The following is a 16,281-nucleotide window of genomic DNA, read 5'->3' on the forward strand; positions in this document are numbered from 1 at the left end:
TTGTTTGTCTTTCTACTTGAAAGCGAGGAGAAACAGTCGGTCGCTCTTTATCTGTGAAATTCATCCCGTGACCGCTGAGATGGCGGCTGTCTCGAAGGCAAGATGAATGACTGTGCTTTGGTACAGCTCTGGTTACTGTTCATTTGGAGCACCTGATTCAGGATCAGCTCTCGATGTCAGGTTAAGGTGTAGGGTTTGAAGGGTGCATGGAGCCAACATTTCACTTTTTACGCCTCAGCTTGAACGTCAGGCTGAGATGCTGTACCTGGACCAGAATTCAAGGGGTGAGGTCACCGGGAGGTTTCAAGGCAGAATATTGCATTACGAATGTACTGAAACTTCCCATTTTTCACCCCTATTTAATATACTGGAAAATGAAATGCAAAGGGACGGATGGATGCATTTGAAAAGAAAACAAACACAATGAAAGCGTTCTGTATCAGCTCACTGATTTTTGTTTTGTTTTACAACATGCTGTGCCTCAAACCTGTGCTATGATAAGCCAACTTCCTTTCGTTTAGAGAGGAGATTGTAATATTTATCAGCTGTGAGAACACAGCCATACGATTCTTGTTGGCCTTCAAGTCTGAATTAAGCGGTGGAAGCTGAGGGAAATTTCCTAGGGCATTTTTCCTACTTTATTCAATTCATCAAGTAATCAGATGTTCTGAGGAGTCAAAAGAGAAACAATGTGAAATTTCTCCTCCAACTGTAATCAAATCATCAAAGCTTGTTTCTTGCATTCGCATTTCATTTAAAAGCAAATCAGTTGGATTATGGAACTGGATACTGAATAGGGTCGAGCAAATTGTCATCAAATGCTCACCCATGGGGCCTCCTGTGATTTTTACCAGTGCAATTGTTTTTTTTTTGTTTTTGGTTCAGAAACAACTGTCCCAAGATGTCAAGGCATTTTCTGGGTAAAGTTAGTCACTGATTACATGTGAACTGCATATGAATTCTGATCTGTCAAAAGTTGTTGTGAGCAAAGCTTCATATTTTCGCTCATGGTCAGGCAGTGTGTGCTGATGCATCTGTTTAATGGTTGAGTTTTATTCAACTTCATAGAGATATCCAGATGTTAAAAAAATGTTTGTCTTACTCTGAGTATAACAGAAATAAATAGACTAGAAATGAGCTTTATGTACAAATGATGAGGAAGGCATGTAAACCAAGTATTTTGTGGTATCAAAAATTAATTTTACACCATGAAAGAGAAAAATGAAACAGATGTTTCTAGATAATTAAATACTGAACATTCATACTTTTGCTTTGTATGAAGAATAAAATAAAATATATATTTTACCAAACTAATTGACTCTGTCTTGACTCGGATATTAAGTAATGTGTCTTGTAGTGTGAGACGAGATAAAAAAAATAAAATAAATGCTATTATACTATATGAGAATGTGTTTCTGACAGAATTGTCAGAATTCTTGTTCCTTCACAAGAATATTTTTGGTTCCTTCTGAAAAAAATAAAATGAAAGAAACCTTTGAAAAAGTTTTGATTGGCATTTTACAAAGTTGTTAGACTTACTACAATTCTTAACCTACTTTTTTTTTTTAAGAAGTAATGTTTTTTTTAGGCACAGTTTGTGGACAAAAAAACAATATACAGTCAAACTTTTTTCATATTATTTAATAAACCTATGTTAATTATACAATTATACATTATGCCAATTACATGTGGTTTACTGGATATTTAAAATCTTTTTCAGCACTGAAAGGTCATATGAGGTCACCATATGACCCCTTTGAGCTCCCATCCACCCTTTCACCCTATAGGCTAATATAAAACAAGTATAGGCCTAGGCCAAGTAAAATCTATAAAAAAATCTATAATGAAGCAATCTAGACTATAAATCACAGTCTAGGTTGTTTAATTTTGATTCTGTCTAAAATGAAAATAATTATATGTATATGTTCAGAAAGTGAGTCAAATATTGATTCAGTAACCGCTCTGATTCAGTCAAGTAAAAGATTAATCAGAAGATTCAAACTAAAGAACCAGCTCATAAGAGCCATTCGTTTGTGAATCGGTCAACACTGGACTGGTCAATCCATTTATTCACTAAACAGAACCGGCTCTTACGAGTCTTTCATTTGGGAATCGGACACTGATCGCTCGGTATGTTTTTGATCCACTAAAATGAACAGGTGAACGGGTGATAAGTGTTCGTGAATCTGACTACCCTGGTCGCTTTGTAGATTATGTTATTTTTGCTGGTGTAAAACGCTAGGATAACAAAATAGAAATGCGTTTCTTGCCATGTTAGGGTAAAATATTGTTATTGCATCAAATTCATTAGAGATAATGAATTCACATTCAAAACACAGGTATCATTTCTTTTGCCGTGACGCTGAAGATTCATTCACGCTTAACGCTGTTTTGCTTAATGGCTTGTTTTGTGATCCATTTTACAGTTTGACTTCGTTTTGTTGCTTAAATGTTGCTGCAACATTTTGTACTAACGAACTGTAACGTATATTTTTCCTCTACACCTGTGAAGGATTTTATTTATTGTTTGTTTGTTTGTAGCAAGTCTTTACAGTATGGTTTCTGTTGTTCTAAGATGTAGTTAAATACGTATTTAAAATGACACAAACACACCTCTTAATAAGAAGAAGCTCAGGAAGTTGTTTTTATCAGGCTGTAGCACCTGAAAAGCACTGTATGATTCAGAGAAGGATTTGGGTAGCATCAAGTAGTAGTAGGCCTAGCCTACAGCTTCTTTCTCCATATTGCCTCATAAATAGAGGAGACAGTCAGTGGATACATTCCTGTAGCCCACCCACTGACCCTCTAATGAAAGGACATCTCTGTCCATGTACCTGTGGTGAGATCCACCAGCACACTGGTGTATTTATTGCTGGTCAGAGCCACCAGCCTATCAAACAAGACTGCAGTTCTACTTTTTCGGGCAGTGCAGTCTCTGGGGACAGGTGATTTGCACCTGGGTTAGAAAGTGTGGTGGAGCAGCATCTGTCATGGACATTAAAACCTTACAAAGCCCTATATGGGTCACCTGAGGATGTGTGAGGGATCTTTTGAGTTATGCTGGTGGTGCAGGTTGCCTCAAACTACTTTATTTCCATCCAAAAAAAGTTTGTCATGGAATGTATGTGCCATATAGGCAGATTCAAAGTTCAAAAGTGGGAAGACTTATTGAATATATTACTGGCCAGTAAATTGTATTACTTGCCATCAAATGCTTTGTTTTCATTCAAGTATATTTCATTCGTCAATTAGGCTAAGCAGCTTTTACTTGTTCAAGACAACCAAACCGACAATTCTGGGAGCTCATAGTAGCCAATAATCTGAGGAAATTATTCACATGACTTAAAATCACATGACTTTGATGCATATTTTTGATATTTCAAGGGGTCATGACATTTATTTTCAACCTTCATTCGGACCATCTATCTGAAATGATCTGTTTTTAAGGGACGGCTCCTTTAAGGCTTGTTAGTAAACGCGAGTGAAGAAGTGAAGTTAGTAAATTCTTTTGACAACATTATCCATATAAAACCATGATTTACAGGCAAAGCATTATGAAATCATTTACTTACAGTTTGAGATATCAGCTGCTGTCAGATAAAATACAGTTGGCGACTTCATCTTTCAGCAAAAGTTTCTGTGCAAACTCTTCATTAAACTGTGCCTCATTTACAAAACAAAATGCTCCGAACAAACATATAATCCTCCGACGTGATCCGGAGGTGATCCATCTGAAATCTATACAGAGACGTAAACAAGCGGTTTGAAATGGACATGTCAAAGCAAACATTCTTTCACATTCTTCCATTTGTCGACAGACTAAAGTGTGGAGTATGTCAGAAATTGAACGCCCATCTGTATACTGTATCCAGTGTTGACAGCGTTAGTGATTATAATGGGTTATATTAACAGGGCTGCCAACTTTTGAGTTTAGCTTGGAGTGAGATGTTTTTTTTTTGTTGTTTTTTTTGGCGGGGGGGGGTTATGTAAAAAGAAATATTGCATCACAATAAGTGTAATTGTGATTGTCAAAACATTTGGTAACTAAATAGAATTTTATGAAGTTTAGTGACAACATGTTACAATGTTTACATTGTACAATGACTGGTAGGATACAGTTTTTATTATTGCTTGACAAAAATTTCAAGATTTCAATTCCATTCTTGTGATTTGATTCCGATTTTGATTCAATATTGACTAATTTGGATACATGTTTATTTTACATTTTATTTAAAAAAATAATCTCACCTAATGCTGTAAACATAGAGGGCCCAATCTGCTGGTATTATTAAAGGTTAAAAATAACAAATTAAATTAAATATAATGCAGTTTTTGTTATAACAACAATTATTTAATGACATAAGTAAAAATATAATAAATATGTAACAGTGCTCAGCAAAATCTCCTCTCTAGCTATTTTTTCTATTCACTTAACATGCTATGGTCATTAAATGGCTTTCCTGAGCTAAATGTAACGTTATGTGTTCTCCTGCTGTTACATTGACCTCTTTCCGGGGTTGCAAAACTCTAATTGGTCGATATTATGTATACTTTCGGTAAGTTGTACTGCATCTTTAAATAAAAAAGTAACAGATGATCGGTTCACGTGCACTTGAACTGAGGCGCTCAGCGATCTGTCACGTCACATTTACAAGCGCCAAACGTATTTTTGTCTGAATTTCGTAATAAAATTGACGGAATCTTAGAGCTGAGAATTAGTTTAATATTAAAAGTACCTCTTTGCTCCGCAATTTTTCTGTGCGTGAGAAAATGGATCTGTGGCGTGAGAGCGTGTGAAAAGTGTCAATTGCGTGAGTCTCACGCTCAATGCGTGAGAGTTGGCAGCCCTGAATTATTAACTTTTGATGCGACACCTGCCAGTGTAGGCAAGTGTCAGTCATTAAGTGACTGAACGCTAGTGGGCGGGGCCTATTGTGCAATGATGTATTATTTGCCAATGTCATGACACAGATCCCGCAAAAATATCGAAATGAACTGTTTTCGGAGATTGATTAAATGGATGTTTTGTTTATAATGAGGAAGATCTTTTAAGCTCTGAAACTTGCAGGATGTTTTAATGGTAAAAAAAGACCTTATATGTCAAAAGATCAAAGCAAATTTGATTTCTCATGTCATGGCCAATTTAATTTGTTTTCCTTATATTCCTGTTTGTACCTAATAAAACATGTTTCCACCTCATGCAAGCAAGCATATATTTTTCTAAATTAATTTTGGAAATTATGTCAAATTTGTGTCTTGGTGATTCCTTTAAAAAACATTTATGCAATAATCCAAAAAATTAGCTATTGACACAAAAAACCAACATGTTTTTACTGTATTGTTCCTCCTTGGGCAATTTTCAATCGTTTATTTAGCATCTGGGATGATAAAGGTCAAAGTAGTCATTCTTTTTTTTGTGGTTGTTGATATCTCAAAAATTGAATAACATGTGGATGGAAACCCAGCTTATGATAGCCAAATGCTTGTAAGATTAATCACAGACCCTTTTTATCAAATACTTGCCTATTACGTTTTATCATACTACTCTATTCCCATAGTGACCCTTGTCATCGTCTGTGTTTCCAGCTCTTTTTCCACTCTAAGGGCCGGCTGACACTCGGTCGGGTTGACATGAACTGAAAACACAGCTGGCCCTGGGGACCCCCTATGGGGCTGAGGTGTTACCCGATCTTAGAGATCCTTGGCTGGAATAGAGCAAAGCCGAGCCTTGGGTGACTCCTCCGTCCTCCCGGGAGCGAAGCATTCTAGGGAACGGAGACGAGGACAAAAGCCATATGCTCTTCTGTAAACAACAGGGAGACTGTGGCACACACGACAACACATCCATGTTGTTTTTGTGAATCTACGACATTGTAATTTAATCCTGAAAATCGCTCACCTACTTATTGTTCCGGTAATTGCTAGGTGGAAAGATTTCGAATATTTAACTCAAATCATTCCTGCTAGAACTTGTCCCGTATTTAGCTAATTGACAATCCCTGTTAGAGATAGCCGAAAATGACGCCATGAGGGAACGAACTTGGCCTCGTAAAGAGCAAAACATGTCTCGGCTTTCCATTTTTCTGCGTTTTTCCATAATTGTTTTCCTTTCATCAAGAGAACAGACAACACCGGCATGTCTGAGACTAGATAATTGCTCATCGCAAGCCGAAGTGTAGACTTCATTCCGGTTAGTCTGTTTACACCATTCTGACTTTACTGGCCTGCATTCAAAACCTCTGAAAAAAAATCTGTTGGCATGACCTATCCCGATAAATGATGATCCTGATTAGGCCTCTTCCTTTAAGACATGAGGGCTCAGAGCCAATACACCTTCAGAGGAAGTGTTTATGCTGCTGCTGTTAAGCTCTGAGCGCTGAATGGGATCCAGTAATTGCTACTTTACTCTTAACCGATGACTTGCTGTCGTCACAGCAGCCGCGGGGCTGTTGTGGGTATGACTGCTGTTGTTTTCGAGGTTTGGATTGGTGCAAACACCTTTTCTTGACACGCGAATCCCCTATGCCTCATTTATAGACCCCCCTTAATGGTTGCTTTCTAGCATATTTGATCTGGCTGGCTTTAGACTAAAATTATTATTGAAGGTCCACCACAGAGGAAAACATGCCTTGCAGAAAAGAGGAGGAATCAATAATTCAGCCCGCTCAGCCCCCTTGATACCACATTAGTTCATGAACTACATGCTGCTTTCTATTAAAGACTTTCATGACATTTTATGTTTTAAAAGTGGCACGTTATGGCTGGGAATGTAACTGACCTAGTCTTTATTTTATTACACATGTGTCAAGGATGAGCGAAAGAGAACTGGCTGTAAATTTTCCATGATGACAGTACATGGAAAGGGCAGGAGGACCGTTCACATCAGGGTTGTGCACTGTTCAGAAGTGAACAGAGGATTTCTAAATTTGAGATAGCAAACTGGATGCAGAAAAGTAATTTGAATTTCAATTGAAATGAACTAAAATGTTAGATAGATGGTGTGTTCAAGTCCACCTGGAAAGTTTGCATTTCCGCATTGGGAAGTCGTAATTACGACGTCAAGTGCGTTCAAATCACATTTTCACATCTAAACTGAATAAAGAGTGCGCATCAGGCATGTTTTTGCTTTTTTATGTTTTAATCCAATTCATGGTGCTGTAAACCATGGTGCTGAATCGTTATATATCGTAATTATGCAATGCTGTCATATTTTGTACTTGCAAGTTACCTAGTTTTATTGGAAATTAAATTACAACAAACACACAGTCAATACAGAGTAGACACTGCATCCATTGCATCTGTTATTTTCTCGCTGGTCACAACCCCAACTCAGAAACTTGTAATTACGGCTTGATGGTGGCCTTCATGTGTGTTTGACTCATAAATGCGATCTTTCTGACGATGGATGGATGGATGGGGTGGAAGAACACTTAATTTCATTCAAATTCCAGTTCAACTTCGAGTAAGGTTTGGCTAACTCAGTTCAAGACCTTATGGCTGCATTTCTCAAAATTTGTGAGGGAGCAAATAAATAAGTTATCCTGGAGTTTAAATAATGCTCTCTAAATGTCTTTGAAATTCCACTAGAAGTTTGTGTTTGTTGTGAATCACACTTAGAAGTAAAGGAACTGTCCTCTCAATGTGACATTCAACACCCTCGCAGGTGTTTCCTTAGATTTGGCTCTCTCAGAATGTGTGTTACTACATTTAATATGCTTGCGTGCTTCCTTTCAGAGGATAAAATCTACACCAGGTCCTTTAGCCAACCAGATTAAACACCTCTTACTTATATAAAAATATCAAATGTCAATCATAATCTATGTATATGGGACTATTGAGGATGATTTGACCAAACAGATTGACAGGTAACAGTGTACATTACCTGTGCAGGATCTCACTGAGGTTTAGGATTGGGTAACTATTGAAGGAAGCAGCATGCTGGATCATGCAGCTGTCTTTTATATGGTGGAGTTCGTTTTAGTGCAGACATAAGAGAGGAAATATAAACATATAGCATTGTATGTAAGAATGTGGGGACAGATGGACAGAGAAAAAAGAGGATTTGAAAAAGAAAGGTAGATGGAGCTGTGTGATTTTTAACCTTAACCTTACTGCTGTTACTCCTGCAATCGTTTTTTGCAGCTCAGACATAGAACGAGAGAGGCTCTTACTATTTTTCTCTACTCATACTATTTTTGCAGTATGCAGTATTTATTTGAACTCTGTGCAGTAGCCTATGTACATTTTCTATATGCATTGAAAACCTGGAAGGCCTGCATTTGATAAAATGTGCAGTATTCTACATAGAGTGCAGTAGATATAGAACACTAGGTAATGCAATGTGCTCAACTAGCAAACTTCTACTATTTCTGCCTATCTTAGTAGTATGAGAGTATGCTGTTCCAAATTCAGCCACTTCCTCTTTTATGACTATTTTTTGATTGGACTGACATGCCCCCACGGAAGAAAATTTAGAAAAATAACCCCTGAATGATGACTTCTGGTGAATATTGTGGAAACTAATTGATATTTAGATACATACATTATAGCAGATTATAATAGGCCTACAACTTATTAGGCCTATATATTTATAGAATAGCAAAGTAGGCCTAATCAATATATAAGACTGAACCACATAGATGTGAAATATAAAGGCTATCATGGTCATTTTGCCAACAATGAACCATGGATTTGTTTAGTTTATAATACGTTTTATTTTTAACTTAAACAAATACAAAATATATCATTCAAAACTCATCGGCTTAGACTGCATTTGAAGAAAAATGAACACAAAAGTAGCCTTGTGCGAACTTATGCAATAGAATTAGACTTCTAGAATGTTCTTTCCAGTGCAAAAAATAATATTTTTAAATTTAATTAGACAACATTTTAAGGAAGTGTAGTGCAAATATCTTTATATAATTATACTTCCATTATAGTTAACTTTCTTTCCAGTGCAAAACAATAATGCATAAAAAAAACAGCTAATAAAGAAAATATAAAATATTGCACTCAAGTACTGCATTCAAGCAATACAACACCTGTATGTATATTTTTGTGCTCTTTTCTTTTTCGCCGGCTGCTCGGAGGTAGTCATTTTTACATTTCCCTCTGTTGTCACTTATCGTCATCGTTGCTACGATACGTGACTCACAATGACTGAAACGACCAATTAAAAGGGCATTCTCTGATGATGTTCCAAGATGTTAAAAACGCTACGCTGATCATAGACAAACAGGGGGACAAATTTATCTACCGCACCGTCGGTGTTTTTTTTTCTTTTTCTTATCATAGCCTACAATTGTCTTCGTTCATAGTCTGATGTGTCTGTCATGGATTTGCACTGAATTGATTCTCAAAAATACGGAACAAAGTGCATTCCGTATCAGTTCAATACGGAACAAGACTTTTATGTGTCAAATACGGGACGATTCCGTATTATACGGAACGGTTGGCAACCCTAGGCACTAGACCGGGGAGTCGGCCATTTTAAGGGCGGTCTAAATCGCAAAAATCCCTTCCAGTGCACTGAAACGTTCACTCCATAATAAAGTCCCACATTGCACATTGTAAACCAGGGAGCATTGATGCTCACTACTTAATGGAAGTTCTGAAGCACGTAACATAAGTCACGAAAGCCAACTACACACAATGAATTATATTTGAGCATAAATATACATCTCTAGACATTTCTGTTGGAAGTCGATATCTGGATGGCCTACTATAAAAATATTGTTGCTATACTGTACTTGTGTCTTTAATCAGTATGTATTTTAATATTTATTGGCTGTTTTCTTCCATTGCAAGTGCATAGATGTATGGTGCATAGATGTATCAAAATAATTTTCTGTTAATGCTGTCAGTTGAACCTGTACTTAAATAAGAGCATTCCTTCAAGACTTTTTGTCTAAAAAAAGAGAAAGAAAGAAAATAAAATGATAATTTGATTTCCAAAATGATAATTGGACAATGAGGTCACGTGGCAACAATCTAGTATCCTACATCTATCATCGCATAGTGCTTACTATCTTTAAAAATACAGTAGGCAGTATACGTGCATGCATGATTATCTTATCAGATTAAGATGGCATATTGAAGCACATGTCAAATACAAGTTTAATTTTGTATCCTACTAGCGAACATCAATAGCAACGAGTGGCGTGGGGTCATAACAAAAGACGACTGAAGATAGCGAAACGACCAGCTGTGCTCGTGCGTGTGCATGTGTGTTTTGATTGCTTTTGGACCCCCCGTGGAAACACTTAAATGTGGTCAGACACACTGACTGACATCCATCAATAATTCAGAGAGCAGGAACATTTTGGTTGTGTGTGCGCACGGTGATGGGACAATTGACTTGTGTCCCCGCAGGAAGTCTCTCTTGCACAGACGAATGGATGAGTCTAATTTACTGTCTGATGAGACTCTAGCCGTTCTCAGAGGCCGGAGGCTCAGCAAAGCCCTAATGAGCGGATCGAGTGGAGCGTGTGGTTCATATTCGTGTGTGTGTGGCTGTACGTCTAATGGTAAAAACATTCATAGGTATTAGACAGTCTATCAAGCACATTATCGCCGTTGATGCATTGCAGTCTGTGCGTGTGGGATAGGTAAAGAAACCCCGCTGTTCCATTAGTTCATTGTCCATTATTGTTTCTGATTTCACTAGTACTCATGCTCAGTAATGGTGATCACATTATCAGCATTAAGATGTGATTGACTTTTACACTTTCCGAAGAAAATTTGAGTGTTGTTACTATTTACCCATGCAAAATTGGTCGTCTTCATGCTAGGGTATGTTTCATGTCTTCTTGGGGAATCCTAGGTTGATCTGAATAGTTGGTTTCAAATAAATGCTGTTTTTTTTAACTTCATACCGTCATTAAAGTCATGATTTACACAAATATTAAGCAGCACAACTGTTTGCCATCACAGGAATAAGACATTTAATTAATTATTATTTTTTATTATTATTATTTAATAGTATAGTACTTTGGTAAGTATTAGAAACTTATTTCATAAACATAAAACAATCTCACCATCCCCAAACTTTTGAACGATAGTGTTTCTGTATTGTTTGATATTGTATATTTAATTGTTTAAAAAAACAACCGGACATCAGTTTAGAATAAGATGCATCATACAATTGTTCATGTTATAGAGTTTTTAAAAACCACTAACCTTAGCTATAATAGAAAATTGTGCAAAATAAAACCATTCGTTTATTAGAATAAAACATCTAATAATGAAATCGGAATGATAGTGTTTAGCGTTTTTATTCACATTTCAGCATAAATGCAAAAGAAACAATGGTGGTTGCAGTCTCTCTCCTCTATGTTCACTCTCATTGCATGACTCTCTTTGTTCCTGCATTTTAATGCAGAACATCCCCCAATCCTTTGTAGGATAGAATGTGGTCTACAGTTTCTCCAGGTGATTGTGACGTTATGCATTTTTACTGGAATGATTTTATCCTTTCGTTTTCTTAAACTTATAACCATTACATCAATAGATGGTTGAGAGTGTGAATGCCTCTTGCAGTTTGAAGGTCATTGCATTAGTGTAATAAATTTATTCATATATTCTTGCGCCTACAGGGCTGGTCACCCCCCTTTAATAAGCTACTGACATCGGACTACTGGGATTGGGAGAAGTTTCACTGCTGGAAATGGGGCCCAAAAACCTGTGTTTGGGTATGTGTGTGTGTGTGTGTGTATCTCCCAATGCTCCCCATCCTGGGACCAATGCATGGCTGTGTGCCATCAAAATGCCATTTCAGGACAGAATGAAGTCGATATATTACCTCCAGCCATTTAACATCTGCATCTCCCACCTGGCCTTTATTGACCGAACCACCTAAAGCAATAAGGGGACAGTTGCTGATGTTTACAGACTGGGTGAGATTGTGTATTCAGTCATGTGTAGGTTTGTGAATATTACAGAAATGGCATGTCATCACTCAACCAAAACTAGTTCAGGCATGCATCATTACATACCTGCCATAACTATAGCACACGGCCAAAGTCACTTTAGATATGCATAAACATTTATGATAAGAGTCCGTGCTGGCAGGCTTCCATTCATGCAAAAAATTGGACGTTTTTGAATCTTCCTAGCATAAATAGCCTGGGTATATTTTAATAATATATTACAGTTGTAAAATACAGAGAAGATTGGATGTTATTTAGAAAGGAAATGTATAGAATTTCTTAACTGACTGAATATTTGATCTGGCTGATATAAGCAGTCCTGTAGATGCAGTATTGGGATTTTGGAGGTGAGGGAACCCAAATACAGGGCCTTTATGTGATATTTATATTTTTTTATACATTCACGTCATTGTTTTTTATGATCATGTACAAAAAAAAAAAAAAAAAAAATCAAAGAAAAAAAATAGTATGAGGTCCTATTTTTGACGCAAATGGTAAGTACATGCTACACTACCAGTCAACAATTTGGAATAATTGCTCACCAAGGCTGAATTTATTTGAGCAAAAAATAGAGTAAAACGGTAATATTGTGGAATATTATTACAATTTAAAATAACTGTTTTCTATGTGAAAATATTTTAAACTGTAATTGAGTGAGTTCAGACCTCAAAGCTGTTGTTAAAGAGCTCACAAGGCTTGTGAAATGGCAAGAAGAAGAGAAAAACCTGATGATTTGTAGAAGACTGTAGAGAGGCTCTGGGTGGCCTCATCCCTCATGTTGTGTGTCTCACTGAAGGATTAGTCTCACCAAGAACCGTGTGTGTGTGTGTGTGTGTGTGTGTACTGACATCTGTACTCATCCTGCAAACTATGATCAGACACTAACGCAGGGAGTTAGTAAACACATCATTTAGCATCAGTTAGATGCTTATTATAGTTCATGTTAGTGACTGTTTATAATGATTTCATATTTAATAGTTTAACTATTAGACCATGCCAGTGCTCCTCTTAAAGTCACCGTGAAACTACATTGCGATCGTCTTTTCTTCCCTATAGTGACGTATATATTGAATGAAACGGCCTCATAAACAAGAAAAAAAAGTTGATTTTGTGTATCGGGAATTGATTTGATTGTTGGATCACTGTTGTTTGCTAAATGCTGCGCAATGTCATCAAAGTCACAGAAGAGATCATTGCGGGAGAGTTATTTTGATTACAGATTACAAGGGCACATGAATTTTCAAAATAACGATGTACACAGATATATTAAATAATTTATAACAAAACCTGCAATATTCCAAAACCCATGCTTACGATCACGTGATCACTCTAGCTGGTCACAATAGAACGTTCAGTGCAAAATATTTTAAATTTACATGCGAAAGGGTTAAAAAATATGAATTGTCAGTTTGGATTGCATGGTGAATCACTGTACTTTAACACAGTGTACAATAAATAAACTTCAATTTTCAGAAAATGCACACAGTAAAATTTAGTTTTGACTATGATCTGGGTTGCATGATTAGCTAATCATTATTTAAGATTCTGCACCACCTCCTGATCACAGAAATTTCTTTCGGATCAAACTCAGTCAGATCACTTTTTCCTATTAGATATTTTTCCATTTTCATTGAGCTATTAGTCTCAATTTTACCACATTATTTGTATTTATGTAAACGTAGCTATTGTGTGTGGGATTCCTGTCTTCATAATTTTCCTGCAAAATCACATCATAACCCGAGGCGTTTTCTTAAACAGTTGAAGTGACAAGGCCGTGACAGTAGATGCACTACTGTATATCCAGGCTCATAAAGCACATCTTAGGTGTAGACCTGACATGCTTCTACACCTAGCATTTTAAATAAGAAAACGGAGGCTTAATGGGTCTCTTAAAAGAGGGCCACAGAGAGAGATGGAGAGAGGTGAAGGCTGTTGGTTTTCTTCTGTGTTGCTGAGTGCAAAATGAACCTGCATAAAATGTGGCCTATAAAACCAGCCATAAGAAAAAATGCTTGACCATGCATACTTAACTCTGTCGGTAGGGTTCGGTGAAATGGATTCACAGGCTTCAGGGCTTCGGGGAAATGGAATGAGAGGAACAAACTGCTCAAAAACACCCTTGAAAACTTGTTCTTCTTTACTCAACTGGGTTTAGAAGAGAGAAATATAACTTTATAAACTTGTTTTAGCTTAAAAGCCCCCACATTTAAAAATTTTATTAATGAAATTGTTCATGAAAATGGCCATGTACAGAAGATAGAAACTATGGCTCACTTCCAAATACTGCCTAACCAATTTCTGTGATGCAGTTCTTTCTTTAAAATAAATAAATTAATTAAATAATTTCAATAAATTACTCACAAAAAGGAATTTCTAGCTGATTAAATATTTTAGAGCTTAGCATAACTTCTCAAATTTCTCATGATTTTTCCATGACTCTTTAAGATTTCATTAATTCCCATGACTTTTTAAAGTCTTGAAAATCTCTTTTTAATTCCAGGATTTCCTGGCGACTCACTAGGTTTTGGAACGGAACTATCCAAAGGGCGGATTTTCTGTTTAAACCAAACGTCCGCCGTAATCATGTCTTGGTTTTTTCCGATTACGTTGGATTGCTGTGGAGTGGGTGGGCTAATGATGGTGAGGAAGATGAGGAAGGCAGATGAGGCTTCGTGTTATAATTAGAAAAACTCATTGTGAGTTATCGGCTGATCTCCATTGCTGCTCTGCGCCACGATTCTTGAGTTTGAGGAGTGAAATTACAATAGCGGCAAATTGCAGGCCTTGTTTTTCTCCCACACAATCTTTTCCACTGAGATAACAGGAGAAACTGCTAATGATGCTACGCTAATATTGGCATCGCTCCAGAGATTAATGTCAGATGATTAGCACTGAAAATGAATTTGATGGCTTTTGTTTTTTTCAGTTTGCTTGGTTTTGAGCTGTATGTGTATTAGGCAACCCAGTCCCGTGAGAAGAATTTGTCACTGAGGTACTGAAAAAATAATGCTTCCATGAAATGTCACTATTTTTTGTTAGCCACTTCGCAATGGTCTCATGTGTACATTTTCACTTGTAATGGATTTCTTTTGAGGTAAGAGGAAAAAAGAGTGAAAATTGTGATTTGGGTTTCAGAAAGACACTGAAAATGAGCTTTATGAGGAAAAGGCAGCTGGGTTTGATTTAGAGCTTCATATTAAAAGCAAAAATGAGCTGCACTTCTAAATCATAAAAATGATCTCCATCTAAGTGCTCAGTTGGAGCCATTTTCAGTATGATAAATGATGTATTTATGATTTGTCAAGAGATGGGGGGGATTGCTGCTCTTGGGTTCAGGGAAATTAAGAGCATGTTCTATCTTTCTGTGAAGAAAAAAAAGAAGACAAAGAAGATATATGGCTGTTACAGGTGTGAACCCTTCCAGTAAACTTGAAGAATCTACCCTTTCATCCTTAGGAATTTTACAGAGGAACCTAAACCTAGAGTATTTTTTTTCCCTCATTTGATGAGCTGGAGAACAGGAAGCAGATGTCTTCATGACAGACAAAATCAGAACTGAATGATTCTAGTTAGCGAAGCACACTGGTGCCACATAACCATTTGGCTGGATCTTGATGATCTGATATGTTGCTCCGATAGACTAATGCACTCTAAAGCTGCTCAGGGAAAAAGACAGTTCAGGGAACCAAAGACAGAAGCAGAACAAATCCAACCAGGGGTGCAGTTTCAACAAAAACACATTACGTTATTTATGACTAGTTGAAAACTTCCCTTCGGTTTCTGTCAGGATGCGTGTTCCGATTGCCCCATAATACCCTGAAAGTGGACTTCACAGAGTATAAAGCCATCTTAATTAAAATATATAGGACCTTGTGAAGCTGAATGCAGTGTGTCTGCTGAAGGGAAACTAAATAAACCCAGATGTGTTTCAGTGACCTGGTTTACTCGCCTCAGGGCTCAAGGCCTTGTCCATCATCAGCGCAGAGAGAAGTGTAAGGTGTGCAAGTGGGCGTGTGTTTCTGACAGAGAGAGTGAGAGGAGAATATGAAACCATAAAACAGTCTGCGCAGACTGTGTACGTGGAGTGAGAGAAAAGGGTAGAGCGGAGATGTGAAAAGATGGAGAAAGAGCCTCTCTTTTAACCATGAAAGTTTCATGATGCTAAATCTAGACAGACTTTTAGTGTCGGCCAGGATTACAGCACAGCGCTGAGCACACATGAATAATTGAGCCTGGAGTCTCTGAATCTCTAAATATGTGGTTGCAAAAGACACGCGGAAGATCAGCACAAAGGAACAAAGACATGAAAATGATTGATTAAATAGTAAATACAGCAGTTCAACAAACAATTTAA

This window comes from Squalius cephalus (genome assembly GCF_949319135.1).
Source record: "Squalius cephalus genome assembly, chromosome: 19".
Lineage (NCBI taxonomy): Eukaryota > Metazoa > Chordata > Actinopteri > Cypriniformes > Leuciscidae > Squalius > Squalius cephalus.